At 42.1% G+C, this 14,468-nt stretch overlaps 1 protein-coding gene across 1 annotated transcript in view; it reads right to left on the bottom strand.

The window, feature by feature from the left end:
- Positions 1-14,468, bottom strand: part of ccnd2a (cyclin D2, a) — a 164,405-nt gene that overhangs the window by 62,252 nt on the left and 87,685 nt on the right. The window contains exon 3 of the mRNA XM_034141985.1: positions 609-659. The gene's annotated coding sequence lies outside the window, so the exon portion shown is untranslated. The remainder of the gene's footprint in view (positions 1-608; positions 660-14,468) is intronic.

Genomic DNA, 14,468 nt, shown 5'->3' with positions numbered 1-14,468 from the left:
AACTACACAAACATGCGGTTGTGAAACACATGTCAACATCAGCACAGGCCGGCTAATCCCAGCTACAATAACTTTCAAGTAAAGATCAGTAATGAGCCACAATGTCCACTTACTTTAAAAAACAAGCATGACAGAAGAAGATAAACAGGTAGAAGAAAGCTTTTTTAAAGCTCCTGCGACCGATAGACAAGCAAGCGAGACTAGTTTCAATCAAAACAAAACTACAAGCCCAGCAGCGCTATGATCTATTGTTAACAGAGATGGCATCTGAGGATAGCAGGAGCATTCACAAACACAACCTGTACCAGCTTCTCGGAGCATTTCCTTAACACCTAATTGATTCTTTCCTCTTTCCTCTGTCATGTGTCATCTGTATCTCATGTTTCAGGACATGCATGACACATTTTCTTACACACAGCCCAGGGCTATTTGACATGTAATGTGTCTGTTCCTTAAACAGATTGTGACTCATTCAAAATATGATCATTCAGGCGAGTTTGGCTTGAGATCCAGCAAGTTCAAACACAGAAATAGGACGCATGGACGAGATGTTGCTCCCATGAATCAGTAGCTCACGTAGGCAAAGAGAAGAAAAGAAAAAGTCTTACCTGAGATCACCTCCTGAGGCTAGTCCTGAGCAAATCCCACTGATGCCATTCCTAGAAGACACAATATGCAGTCAAGTATGAAGACAGTCAGAGTGATAAGGATGAAGGATTTTAGATAATGACATTTGCAGGTAACACAGAGAAGCACCGCAGGCACAGTGTTCTGTAAGTTGTCATCATTTTAATACCATGACAACAAATGGGAAATTCCTGTTACTGAGAATGAGATAAAAATAAGCCCTGACACAATATGGTTGTTGTGAAATTAAGTCTTTAATGTGTCTAAGATATGATACTTTGTCACTGTAGTACTTTTACAGTTTACATGGGTGTGACATTTCAAGCACTGGTAAACAAAACAAATAGTTTGTTTTAATGTTTAAAAAGCTCTTTATTTTCCTCATACTGTCTGTGCTGCAGCACCTCTTTTCACCCTCTGTCTGAAACCAGAGCCCAGTCTGCTCTGATTGGTTAGCTGGCCGGCTCTGTTGTGGTCAACCGCTTAGAGATGTCCCACCCCTTAGCCTATCACGTACAATGTGTTGGAGCGCTAATAGAAGCACAAGTGTAGCGTAGTGATGTCACTATGTTTTAGCCTTTGCAGAGCATTTACATACACACAACCCTTTATTACACACTACAGGAAAGGGAAACCCCAAACAATTATAATGTCCCCTTTAATAATTCTTGAATTCAATTACAATAAAACAGAAGTGTGTCATTCACATGAAACCAGATCTCATAGCAGTGGTTTCATGTAACATGAGAAAAGAAGCTGAGTTAATACATAACTGCTATTTCTTCCCCTCCTCTCATACGCACTTGAGGCCTTATCACTCATCACAATGATTTGGATGAGGAGAACAGATTATTCCACAAAGGAGCCAATTGACTTAATGCTAAGTCTCCTTCCTATCAGGTGTAATCTCCTGCTTTCCTCATAGAGATCATCTTATGAGAGCGATGCAGTGAAGCCTGAGGGCCTTTCAGCACGGCGGGTCAGAATGCTAGCTTGACTTCCGAAAGGTAAGGCCCCACCCTTCTCTCCCGGAGCTTCGTTTTAAAGGAAGATAAGGTTCAATTCACCTAGGGGGAACATAAAGAGTGGGAGACGAGTGAAGCAGTGATGGAGCACGGGAGGCGGGGAAGCTGTGGCATAAAAAGGCAGTGAAATGTGAAGTTGTCAAAACACATATTTTCCCTTTTGTTTTCCAAACCGAGTGAATACAGTGGGAAAACTAAGCAGGTGAAAAGCAGCGAGGTTTGAGTTAGATCCCTCAATCTTCAGAAGTCAGGAAATGGGATCAGCTGAATGATGAGCAAGACATCCAGGACTTAAGACCCTGCATTGTCTGAGGTGGCTTTTTAAACGTCTCCTATTATCCATCCTGGTCTTTGAAACCTGAGCTCCTGGCACAGCACATCAGTTACCCGCTTCCTGATAAACACACAGACAAACCTCACCAGTATTCAATTCACAGGAAACCTGGATCAACTGTTTGTCCTGTATCTCTATCCAAACCAGTTTGATGGCATCAGATAATATTTCAACAGCTGATGAAAGTGCCAAAGAGCTGCACCTTCCTCTTTTTCTTTGAAACTCTGTCATTGTTTTTGCGTATTTTCCTTATTCCTCTCTGCCCCTATCTCCATGCATGAGTGCGCTAACAGTGTATTAACAGCTTAAAAGCCTGTGTTGTGTCCTGAGATGACAGCAGCTGCTGGGACGGGCCACACCGAGAGCAAGAAAATGCTTCAATGAAAGGGGAATCTCCCACAATGCCACACTCATTAGCGCTTCAAACAGCCCATCTTCAGTTCAGAAGCAGTGGATAAACAGCTGCATTTCATCAGGGTATTAGCTAGTTTCTGTGTGCGTCTGTTTGTGTGTGTTACACAATGTTATAACAATTCATCCAGGTGGGTGACGACAAAGAGACAAGGGAGCAGGTAGAATCCCAGACTCATTCTGGCTCCCTAATCTCTCCTTTCTGACACACACTTTGATTTGTGAGTCGATCCAAAGCCTGAGCAAACAGCCCGTCCCGTCGCCACCCAAGTAAAGACTTCGAGTAACTTTCAGTCAACTCTTTGGTCTCCCCAGCGTTTGTTCAAGGAGGTTCACCTATCTTTTCAACCCCAGGTTAAGTGAAAGGAGAATCAGTTGATTGGTAGATTTCAGTGTCCTCCCCAATTCTCTTTGTCAGGCTGTTTATTTGAGGCCTGTTAAGAATTCCCCCTCGCTGTTTGTCCCTCGCCAGCATGACCACGCAGATGTTCCTTCATAGAGTTCACACTTATAAATGCATGAAAACATACAATCACACAACACAATGTTGACAGAGATGTTTCAGATGATCACACATAGAGGAAAGATACAACATAAATAATAGATAACCAGGAAGAAAACAGAGGAGAGAGGAAGGTGACGAAGGGAAAGAGCTGCAGGCACTTAATAGGACAAAGACATGAATTCCTGTCCTGTTTAAGCAGGTAAGCATCATTTGTTCTTTGACTTCATACTGAGAGCGTCTATTAAACATCTGTGGAGCTGATAAAAATACAAAACAAGTCATATCTATTCCGAGCCACCCTACACATACCCACCCAAATCCAGTGAGCCATGCAGTAACACTTGTTAAAAACACTGCATACTGTATACACTGCTGCTAAGAGCCTGGCAGTCTTCTAAATGTTAGCATGTTTTTTAGTTGCTTTTTCTGCCTCTGCACACGTGACCTTAATGGCCGGAGGCTTTATATACTACAAATGTTAAGAGTACTACTATTACCAGTATTTTCACTACTATTAATGATGAATAAGGAGTAATAGAATAAAGTTGGGACATCAAAGTGCCATGATTATGGGTGTTTGATGATAGTTACCAGTTTTATTTTGAAATATATTTGTGTGTCCCTTCTGGTTTGACTTCCTGTGTTTCCCCTCCTGTGTCTGAGTGTGTTCACCTGCTGCCCGTGTGTTTCACCTCCCCTCTCCAGCTGTGTCTTGTCTCTGTGATTATCTTGTGTGTATTTAGGTCTGTCTTCCCTTATGTTCTGTGTGCGATCGTCGTCGATGTTTCCTTCCTGTTCCTATCCGCGTTTCTGCTCCTGTTCCTTGTGTCCTCTGGTTGGTACTTGTTCGTTTTTCTTTGTTTTGTGGTTTTTACGTTACCTGGTCTGGTCCCTCTTTTTGTATCAGCTTTTTCAAATAAAAGCTCGCCTTTTGTTTATTTTCCTATATCTGCCTGCCCTGTCTTTGTAATGTGCTTGGTTCCAGCAGCCTTACCCTCACCGTAACAGATCTAGAGTACAGGATATGTTGCTGTTAGGTGCAGTGGTACAATGAGCTAAATCAATTTGCAAAATATGTTTTAATGACTTCATCAATCATGTTGCTGTACTTGTCCTAATGGATGGACAATTGAACCGGCAAGCTAACCAATCAGAGCAGACTGGGCTCTGGTTTCAGACAGAGGGTGAAAAGAGGTGCTGCAGCACAGTCAGTATGAGAAAAATAAAGAGCTTTTTGAACAATAAAACATGTAAACTTGTCACTGTAGAGACACTAACTACAAATAAAAACCAGAAGATTAGCACAATATGTCTTCTTCAAAATTGACCAACATTATTCAGATTATACTGATAATGAAAACACTCAAACAGTTGTGCTTAATGATGTCAGCATTCCAAGGTAAACGGCAGGTGAGCTGTAGTAGAGAGCTGCTAAAGAGAGCTTACCCTTTCACATAAAGTGAAGGAGTATTGAAGAAGTGATGGAGTAAAAGACCAAGGGGTTCACAGCGATAAAAGTGATCAATCAGATCTGCCGTGACCCCACACTGTGTCCTGCAGTCTCTGTGTGTCCCACCACAATCCTTCACATGTCCCACTTAAGACGCGAAACCTGTGCTGACAGCTCAACCTGCTAACCCCTGTGACCCGTCTGCCCCCTCCTCCTGGAGCGGGACGCCGCTGGAGGGAGGAAGTGACACGGCTGTGGAGGTGAGAGGTCGACTCAGACCATGCATTTCAAATGGAAGGGAACAAGATGGATGGTGGCGGCTGCGGTGGAAGCAGCATGTTTTTACTCGTCAAAGAATCTCAAAGGTTCCCCCCCCCCCCCCCAAGTACAATACATGTGTCTTGTTGGTTATGGTTCAGTCTCTCCCTGAGGCTAGGGAAGACACCCTTAAGGTGAGGTTAACTCGAAGAAGCAAAGAGTTTACACTGCAGACCTTTCCTGTTGCTCAAGATGTTTTTCCTATTTTCTACAACTTTTCTCTATCTTTGGGATACTCACACTTGGACTTGTCTTCAGTTACTCATCTCACCTTCCTCGGATTCAACTGAAACCCTTTATTTATTTATTTGTTAAGCGTGCTTCTCCAGCCCGCCCCCGGCTGTCATGATTTTGGCAACGGGCGCTAACGGTAGTAAACAAAACAGTAGAGGACGCCAAGCTAAAGAAGGTTACCTGGGAAAAAAAACTAGAAAATCTTGTACTGCTACAAGCTTTTGGACATGCCATGTATGCATGGAGCTGGCCTGAATTGAGTCTTCACTTAATGTATTCTATCCAACTGACTAAGTAGGAAGTGCCATCAATCCAAAGAGTAGATACAGAAACAAGGCATTGACTTGGAGCTGCACTATCATGGCTGTTAGCTTTGAATCACTTGCGTTACGGTAGCTTCATGTTTTACTAATGCAATTTTAGTTGTTTTAACTTAAACCCTTATAAATACATATGTAAAGCTAGAACGACAAAATGTCAGTTATACCAGCAGCTCATAAAAAAAGATTGTTTGAGATAACCATTTTAATCACCTGAGAGCAGTTAAGGGTTAAGGAAAGGTGTACTGGTTGAATTGTGGAAGTGACAACATTGACAGGAGTTGGGATGAGAACAAAGCCGCCCAGTCAAGATGAGGTGGTTGAGTCAAGCTCAACCACCTCATCTATAAAATCCACACTCCACACCCTACAGTTTGTTATTGTAAGTCTACACAGGAGGCAATACAATCTTTATCATGTCTGGTGGAAATTTTTCTTTTTCAATCTTTAACATCTACCTCAAATATAAATTGAAAGTGTCAAAAGATAACTTTTACCTATAACTTCACCATCAAGGAGAAAGCATGATTATATTGGTTTAATTTCCCAATTATGCCCCGAGTATCAGAGTTCTCTTTTGGTGCAGTTGGGTCCCCCCCTTGCCAAACTTTAACACAACCAATAATTTTTGTCGACAATATGTAAATTAGAGTTTGACAACATGAATTGGTAACGGTTGCATATTTTTTCTCCACAGCTTTATGCTGTAAATCCAGTCTTCATTTTCCCGGAGAGAACTACATAATAAAAGGGGGCTTGTAGGGAAGCAATATTGTGCAATCAACATTTATTTAACATATATTAAAGCGAGAACAACTATTCTATTGCTACTTTAAGAAGATCATAACATCAATGGGATCACTTCACGGGAAAGCTTTTACATAAAATATATGCTGAAATGGGAAATAAATAAAAATAGAGCTGTAATTGAAATCTGAAGAATGCTTAGAAACTACATTTTTTTTCGATCAGAGGTTATAATTCAGACTCAAAGTATCATTAATGCCCAAAGCATGCCCCATGTTCCTTTCTCGCTGTCTCTCTCTCACACTGAATAACCAGAAGCTGAGTCTGGGGGCCACATTCTTGCCCTCTCCACACTCAGCTGCCAGCACAGCACGTGGCTTTGTGCTGGCTTCGCCGATGGCTCCTTTTAGGACTTCTTAATGGGTCACACACACAATACACTTTGTGTTACCGAGCAGTGACCCTCCACTGAAGGGATCGGAGGTGACACCGGGGTTCAGGTGGAGGAGAGGAAGAGCGACTGGATGATGACATATTTGGGACATACAGGCCTACTCATACTGAAATGACAGACAATGTAACGGTAGATTGAGAGGTAAATAAAAAAAAACCATCATAGCCTTATCTGGCAGTATTTTAAAGATGTAGACATTTGCAAAAACATATACTGTACATGCATAACCTACATACACACACCAAATAATCGCCTACTAATACACTTACAAATCCTGAGATACATGCAAACAGGCCCACATACACACATGTATCCGCACACACACAGGCACGCACACACATGGATATGTCCAACAGTGGTGAACAGCTGCATGGGTCGCTCTGGAGCGAGACCAGCCACCTCTTGGCCACAAAGGGCTGCTTGTGCCCCCGGCTCGCTAGGAACATAAAACACAAGAGATAAGACCAGACACTGTTTGCCAGAACCAGAGGACCTCCCTAAACAGGAACTGCAAGTGCAAGTGTTTCACACACACACAGGTTTGCAGGAAAGCACACACATGCATGTGAATTGCACACATACAATACTTGTTTGAATGTGTATGTTAGGAGAACATTGTTAAATGACATGCGTATATATGATGATGTGTTTAAAGCCACCTTAATTGTGCTACTTACACAACATTTGACCACTTGCCTTATCAGCAGGAAGTCGACCGACCCTTAACGGTACTTAACAGGTGAACTGAGGCTCTATTTGTTAGAGAGAATCAGCTGTGTTACCCAAAACATCTTATATTGCTGATGTTGGGGGATACCATTTTCTTATTTCGTAGGAAGTGATTCATTATCAACAAACACAAGTTTTGCCATTGAAACCAAACAAGGAAGTGCGTTACTCAATCCTTTGTGAAGAAGTTTAAAGACTTCGGCATGTCACTTTCGAAAAATGTTAACACGTTTTTTCTCTCAGGAATAAAAAGTTATATTTATAAGCTATACATCGCATCAAATATATACACTCTGGGGCAGTATTCACTCAGTTACTCAGATTTGTAACATAATTAAAAGTAGCAATACTAAATGTAGTATTTTGTTATAAGTGAAAGTCCTTTTTCAAAATCTTGAAAACACACACACACACACACACACACACACACACACACACACACACACACACACACACACACACACACACACACACACACACACACACACACACACACACACACACACACACACACACACACACACACACACACACACACACACACACACACACCACACACACACACCACACACACACACACCACACACACACCACACCACACACACCTACATGCTGTGTACCACACACCTACAGCTCCTAAAGCATATAATATATATCAGGCTACAGCCGTTGTGTATTTTATTATGTGAAGCACTAAATGGTTTTAGAAAAATATCGACTCTTTGAAACATCACTGTTGCCGGAAATAGATCTGCGGAGGAGCCGTGGAGGACCCATCAGTGTATCCTCGATTATAGCTCCTCCAGAGAGCCTCCTCGATGCTCGATCCTCGGTCCTCGAAGTGCATTTAGAGAAATGAGATGTCCTTCAACATGGCGCGCTGAAATCCATTTCCGGGTCACTACCGGAGGACCGAGGATTCGAGGAGTCGAGGAGGGGAAATTAGAGAAATAAGAAAGGCCCCTGGTGTGTAACTGAAACTGCTGAATGTGTTTGTTGACATTTTTCCTTTTGAACTTTATTTTAAAGGGTTGTCCTCTTTTTAGTCAATTAGTTAGGTTGTTTTGCTCTTTGTCGACTTTGTCAATTGTTATGCTTTTTTCATGGTGATTGACTTGTTTCCAGGTAACCTTTAAAGGTGGGGTAGGTAAGTTTGAGAAACCGGCTCGAGATACACTTTTTGTTACATTCCATGGAATGCTCTTAACATCCCGATAGCAATGAATATTTTAAGTGCTTTGACAAAAAATCCATAAAAAAATGTCATCTGTGGAAGCCGTAATACTGTAAAAAGCACGACCAATCATTTTAGCCGGCCCGGCTAAAATAACTGGATGGCCTACCTGCCTGTCAGCCTTCCATCTGTGCACAAACTTATCTCGTGCCCTCATTGGTCATGTGCGCGTTCGTGTGTGTTGGAGGAGGGGCTCTGTAAGGAAGCTCAGTTTTACAGATGTGTTTCTAAAAGTAACCATTAGAGTGACTCAGAATGGTTTTAGCTGAGAAGAGGCCAAATGTTTTGCATATACGTGTCACTTACAGTTCAACAAACGTTATATAAGCTTACTTTCGAGGTTCTGTCAAAGTGTTTCTGTAATTTAAATAACATTTTCCCTACAGGTTTCATATAAGGTGATACTGTAAAGGAAGAACACTTCTGTGAAAAGCCCCACATGCATTGTTTTCTGAATGTGAATCCACAGAAAACCTGCTTCAACAATGAAGCTGGGCTCCATTCTACTCTATGTGGCTGTATTTCTGCCGAGTCATGATTTGTCCAGTCACCACTTGCAGGCCCACACAGACACAGGGCCACACACACCATGACACAGTAGAGTCTGTGTGGCTTGGATCAAGGTCCACTCGCCGAGGGGAGGAGGGAAAACCCCCTAAACGTGACTGATGTCTTTGTCCTTATCGCTGCCCTTCTTCTTCTTCCTTCTCTCTCTCTCTCTCTCTCTCTCTCTCTCTCTCTCTCTCTCTCTCTCTCTCTCTCTCTCTCTCTCTCTCTCTCTCTCTCTCTCTCTCTCTCTCTCTCTCTCTCTCTCTCTCTCCATCTCTGTCCATCTGTCGCTATCACCACTCCCCTCCACTGTTCTAGTCTTATGCAAAGCTTGTTTCATTCAATATAAGTATCATTTCATAATCTCGTGGGAGTTTCTTCTAAGTGAACGCTCAAACTTGATGACCTTTTGGTGTTTTAAATATTTGTGTCCGTTGCATCAACAGGGTGTGCTTCTTTGTAAAGCCAGATGTGTGAGGACGACATCGATGGGGAGATATGGAGGCCAGGCGCATACATGAAGCTGCATCACCCAGCAGTTTATTTTTAATAATTTCCACTTCATTCATTAGCTGTCCATACTGACCGGTGGGCTATGCAGCTGTAGCTCATTCATAACATCCACACACACAACACACATACAGTACACACAGATACATGTATGCTTCCTAGACTAAATCACTTAAAAACTGCAGCAAGCAAATAGTCAAATGTTCACTTCTCTAAAAAAAACACACAAAAAAACTCTCAAACACACTTTTTTTTAAATGTTAGCTCGTATGGTTACAGTGAGGCTTAGGGGATTTTACCAAACTGCAGTATGTATACAGAAGGTGGAAGCTTAAACATCTGTGTACGCAAATAAGAGTGAGAGGGCACTATGGTGTCTGAGACACCTGGGAGCGTGGTCCCTTTTGGGAACAAGCTCAGTGTTTAATACACAAAATAAGCTCACGGATATAATGGATGAACACACATAAAGGTAGTCATGCATACATATAAATATGACTGTTTTCTTATTGAAATAAGCTCACAAAGAGAAATCCTTTTTTTGTCATACAGAAATGTTATTTTTGGGGCTGAAATATTATTTTACAGTCATAACATTTTAGACAATATGAGTTTTGACAAAGTTTATTTTATAACAGTACCTTCATTTTGAATAACTCAGCCATGGGGCACGCATACTATTCAAAAAAAGTCATCCACCCATATAGGGTTATTTTCAGTGAAAATCCATTGCATGGAACGAGTCAGACTGCGAGTGTCACAATGATGAATGGACCAGAGGTTTGTTCAGTTCTACTTTCAAATTCCACTCATTCATGATCGTGAAGGGAAGTTTGGGCAAAAAGCTAACTTAAAAAGGGGAAGTTTAGAGAGACAGACCAAAATGGCCAGAATCAGCTGATGCTGCAGGGACTGCTGGTTCAAGCTACATGTTACTTATTACTACAGCATAACAAACAAACAAACAAACAAACAAACAAACAAACAAACAAACAAACAAACAGAATAACAACAGTATGGAAGTATAGGTCTAAAGATAGGCAGTGTTTTGTTGGTGCCAACTTCCTCTCAGATCATTTTGATCCTCCAACAATGTTCTTAAAGGGCCCATGTCATGGCCATTTCCACTGATCATAATTCCATTGTCGAGGTCTACTAGAATAGATTTATATTGTGCAATTTTCCAAACTCACATTGGTTTCTCATACAGCATCTCTGTAAACTACGTGTATTCACTGAATTTCACTCTCTGCCTTTAACGGCTTGTTGTAGTTCCAATAGCTCCAGCCCCCACCCTCCCTGTGAGCACAGTGTGCTCTGATTGGTCGGGACGTTGTGCATCGCGCTGAGCTCCATGGAGGTGTTGTGTCCTTGTTAGCGATACACAGCCAAACACAGCCAAACTCATCCTGAGGACACACAAAGTCACAGCCGAAGTAAAAACAATAAGTGTGGCTTGATAATGACAATGACGTATCTCCAACGAGGCGTTTTGGGGAGGTATTTTCTGTGTTAGAGTTTTACTCGCTACAGGGTGTACTTCAAATCAAATCAAATCAAAGTTTATTTATAAAGCACATTTAAAAGCGATTTTTGGTCGGGCCAAAGTGCTGTACATGTAATAAATACTACAATCACATAAAAACACATTACTACAATCACAATAAAAGACAATAAATTACAACAGATATATAAAAAAACACAGGGAAAAGTCAGGAGTCGTGCTCCGCTCTGACTAAAAGGCCAGGGAGAAGAAGTGTGTTTTAAGAGTAGATTTAAAAACCCCTAGGGTCTGGACCGACCTCACATGGACGGGCAGAGTGTTCCAGAGCCTCGGGCCAGCTGCTGCGAAGGCTCGGTGCCCTCGGGTTTTGAGCCTGGTCTTGGGCACTACCAGCAGCAGCTGGTCAGCAGACCGTAAAGCTCTGGCTGGGGTGTAGCGCTGGAGGAGTTCAGCTATATAGGCCGGAGCCAGCCCATTTAGTGCTTTAAAAACAAATAAAAGGATATTAAAATCAATTCGGAACCGAATTGGAAGCCAGTGCAGTGAGGCCAGAATTGGGGTGATGTGGTCACGCTTTTTGTGGCCAGTGAGTAGACGTGCAGCTGCGTTCTGCACTAGCTGCAGGCGTTTAATTGATGCCTGGTCCATACCCACGTACAGAGCGTTGCAGTAGTCCAACCTCGAGGTAACAAAGGCGTTAATAACCCTTTCCAGGTCTTTAAAAGATAAAAACGACTTGGTCTTGGCCAATAGTCGTATTTTAAAAAAGCAGGTTTTGACTACGCTGCTGACCTGCTTATCGAATTTAAAAGCGCTATTGAAGGTCACTCCAAGGTTCGTGACAGAGGGGAGGATATTATTTTTGAGGGAGCCCAGAATATCAACCTGGGAGGCTAGAGGTTGGGGTCCAAAAAAGATAACCTCAGTCTTGCTCTCATTGAGGTTGAGGAAATTTTGGCTCAGCCAGGATTTGATCTCTGTTAAGCAGTCCATCAATAGCTGTAATGAGTTTACATTTGAATTGAGTGGCAGATAGATCTGTACATCGTCGGCGTAGCAGTGGAAGGGGATGTTGTGTTTTGTGAGAATTGAACCTAGGGGCAGTATGTACAGTAGAAAAAGGATGGGGCTCAAAATCGAGCCTTGGGGAACCCCACAGGTAAGAGGGGCTTTGGCAGAGGAGAAGGCACCTAGCTGCACTGAGAAGCTACGGTCAGTCAGGTAGGACCTGAACCATGCAAGGGCAGAGCCTGTGATGCCAGCGGACTGTTCAAGCCGTGACAACAGGATGCTATGGTCCACAGTGTCGAAGGCAGCTGTCAGGTCTAACAGCACCAAGACAGCTGGGCTACCTGAGTCGGCGGCTAGGAGCAGATCATTAAAAACTCTTAAAAGGGCTGTTTCAGTGCTGTGCATGGGTTTGAAGCCAGACTGAAACTTTTCATGGATTCCATGCATGGTTAAAAAAGACTGCAGCTGGGCGTAGACTACTCGCTCCAGGGCTTTAGATAAAAAAGGTAGCTGGGAGATGGGCCTAAAATTTGCGAGAATGGAGGGGTCGAGATTTTTCTTTTTAAGTAGTGGCTTGACCACGGCATGTTTGAAGGCAGCTGGGACACATCCTGAGCTAAGAGAGGTATTTATAAGTAATACAATTTGAGGGTTTGTGACTGCACACCGTTTACATGCAGAAAAACCTTCATAACACACAAGGGGACGGGTAATAACCGGAAAAGCATGACATGGGCCCTTTAATTTATTTCATTCAAAAGCTCAGTTTGAGTCTTTATTTCTGACCTAACTCCTGTTTGACTGTCTCAGCCCATCAGAAATGCTGTTTTACATTTCCTTATAAAAACCCAAATGAAATGCAGAACAAATCAAGAAACTGATCAGGCTACAGAACCCACTTTTAACTTGATACAGACATTTTCCTTATAACTGGCTAGCCAATGGAATGGCCTCATTAGTATTTATGTATTGTCAATCAGAAAAAGAAAAAAAAATGTTGCATATTCAAGATAAACCATCAGAAAAAATGTATACAATTAAAAATGTTTTAAAGTACATAAAAGTTGATCTACTTGTGTGAATGCCTTTTTCTCATATTCCTATTGCTTTCTGCTACTATTGTTTCTATGGCGCCTTCTCAACATTGGCCCCGCCCACAGTAGTCTACATAGAAAGCCAATGCAAAGCCGTAATAGAGCATGTCACACAAGGTCACAGACACAGACTGCTGAGGTATGACATCTTCCTTTATTGTTATTTTAACGTGAGAAAGCTGCATACCGTAGCTTTAATGATTGATCGACTGTCAAACTGAGGTAGTGAGGAATCATTGCAAGTTTTCCATTTGTGCTATTGAACTGTCTGGCTCTCAGCAGCAGCATTAGTTGTTTCACTCATTACAGCTAATTCCTACGTCACCTCCCCGTGCCTCCAAACATTCCACCAGCATTTTCTATTTTTGAGGTATTTGCCTGTTTTTCTCTTCATTTAGCCACTTGAAAAAGGTCCTGTGATTGAACTTCTTAAGAATAACTCTCCATCTCTCCCAGAGGGATCTGACTAAACTTTAACTGTTGTCGGGCAAAATAAGTCCACATGACAAGAGGGGGACTGATTCCCATGTGATTGGTAGATAATTGCCATGTTTGGAATGATGGAAAGATTCTTTGGAATCAGTGTTGCCACTGTTAATGGGCAATTTACTGTACATGAAAGGAGAAGGCGGTATCACTGATTAACAGAAGCCACTAGTTCAGAAGACTAACTCTATCTTTGTTGAACCCTGATCCAGAAACATTTCCACTAACCAAGTAAAGGTAGGTCTCTCACGCTTTCTAATACACACATGTTAAGGGTTGATTTCCTGAGAAAAAGATAATAGTGTTGCAAGTGAAGTCAAATATGCACACGTTAACACCCTTAACACTGATAAGATTTAGACAAATAATTTCCACTTCATTGCTTTCAGTTTAGTCACAGTTTGACTTGCTGTGACTCATAATCAAAAGGGTGGGGCAGCAGAGATACGTTAACATGCTGTGCCGCTTACTGCCTGCAGAAATGTGGGGTACACTGACAGCGTTCGATCAGGCAGCAAACAGGATGTTTCTCTGGGTTTGCAAAAGAAGGATGTGAAATGATAGGTGAAGATGGAGGTGTGGCGAGCGGCGGCTGCAGGTTTGAACAGCTGACAACTCTCGCTCTGACTCAGCATGATGCTACACTGCTTTCTGCTGCATCATGAGCACAAGCGTCTTGCTGTAGAACTATTGCATTGTTCTGTCTAGACAGAGAAGGGGCCGCCACTCTCCACCGCGCCTCCGATAAACTCAGCTTGGATTATGGTTCATGTTAAAATAATTTATCTTTAGAAGAAAGATAGTTATTAAAAGATTCCTCCTTTTGGATTCCTGTAAAATGTATGTTTTATATAAATTCTAACCTCACTATTGTTAAAATATAATAAAATAGTTCTTCTCAATGTTTATTTGTTCAACTTTTAATG

The sequence above is a fragment of the Trematomus bernacchii genome, unplaced genomic scaffold (genome assembly GCF_902827165.1).
Source record: "Trematomus bernacchii unplaced genomic scaffold, fTreBer1.1, whole genome shotgun sequence".
Lineage (NCBI taxonomy): Eukaryota > Metazoa > Chordata > Actinopteri > Perciformes > Nototheniidae > Trematomus > Trematomus bernacchii.
Note: the sequence above shows the minus strand (reverse complement) of the source record. Positions and strands in the feature narration are given on the sequence as shown.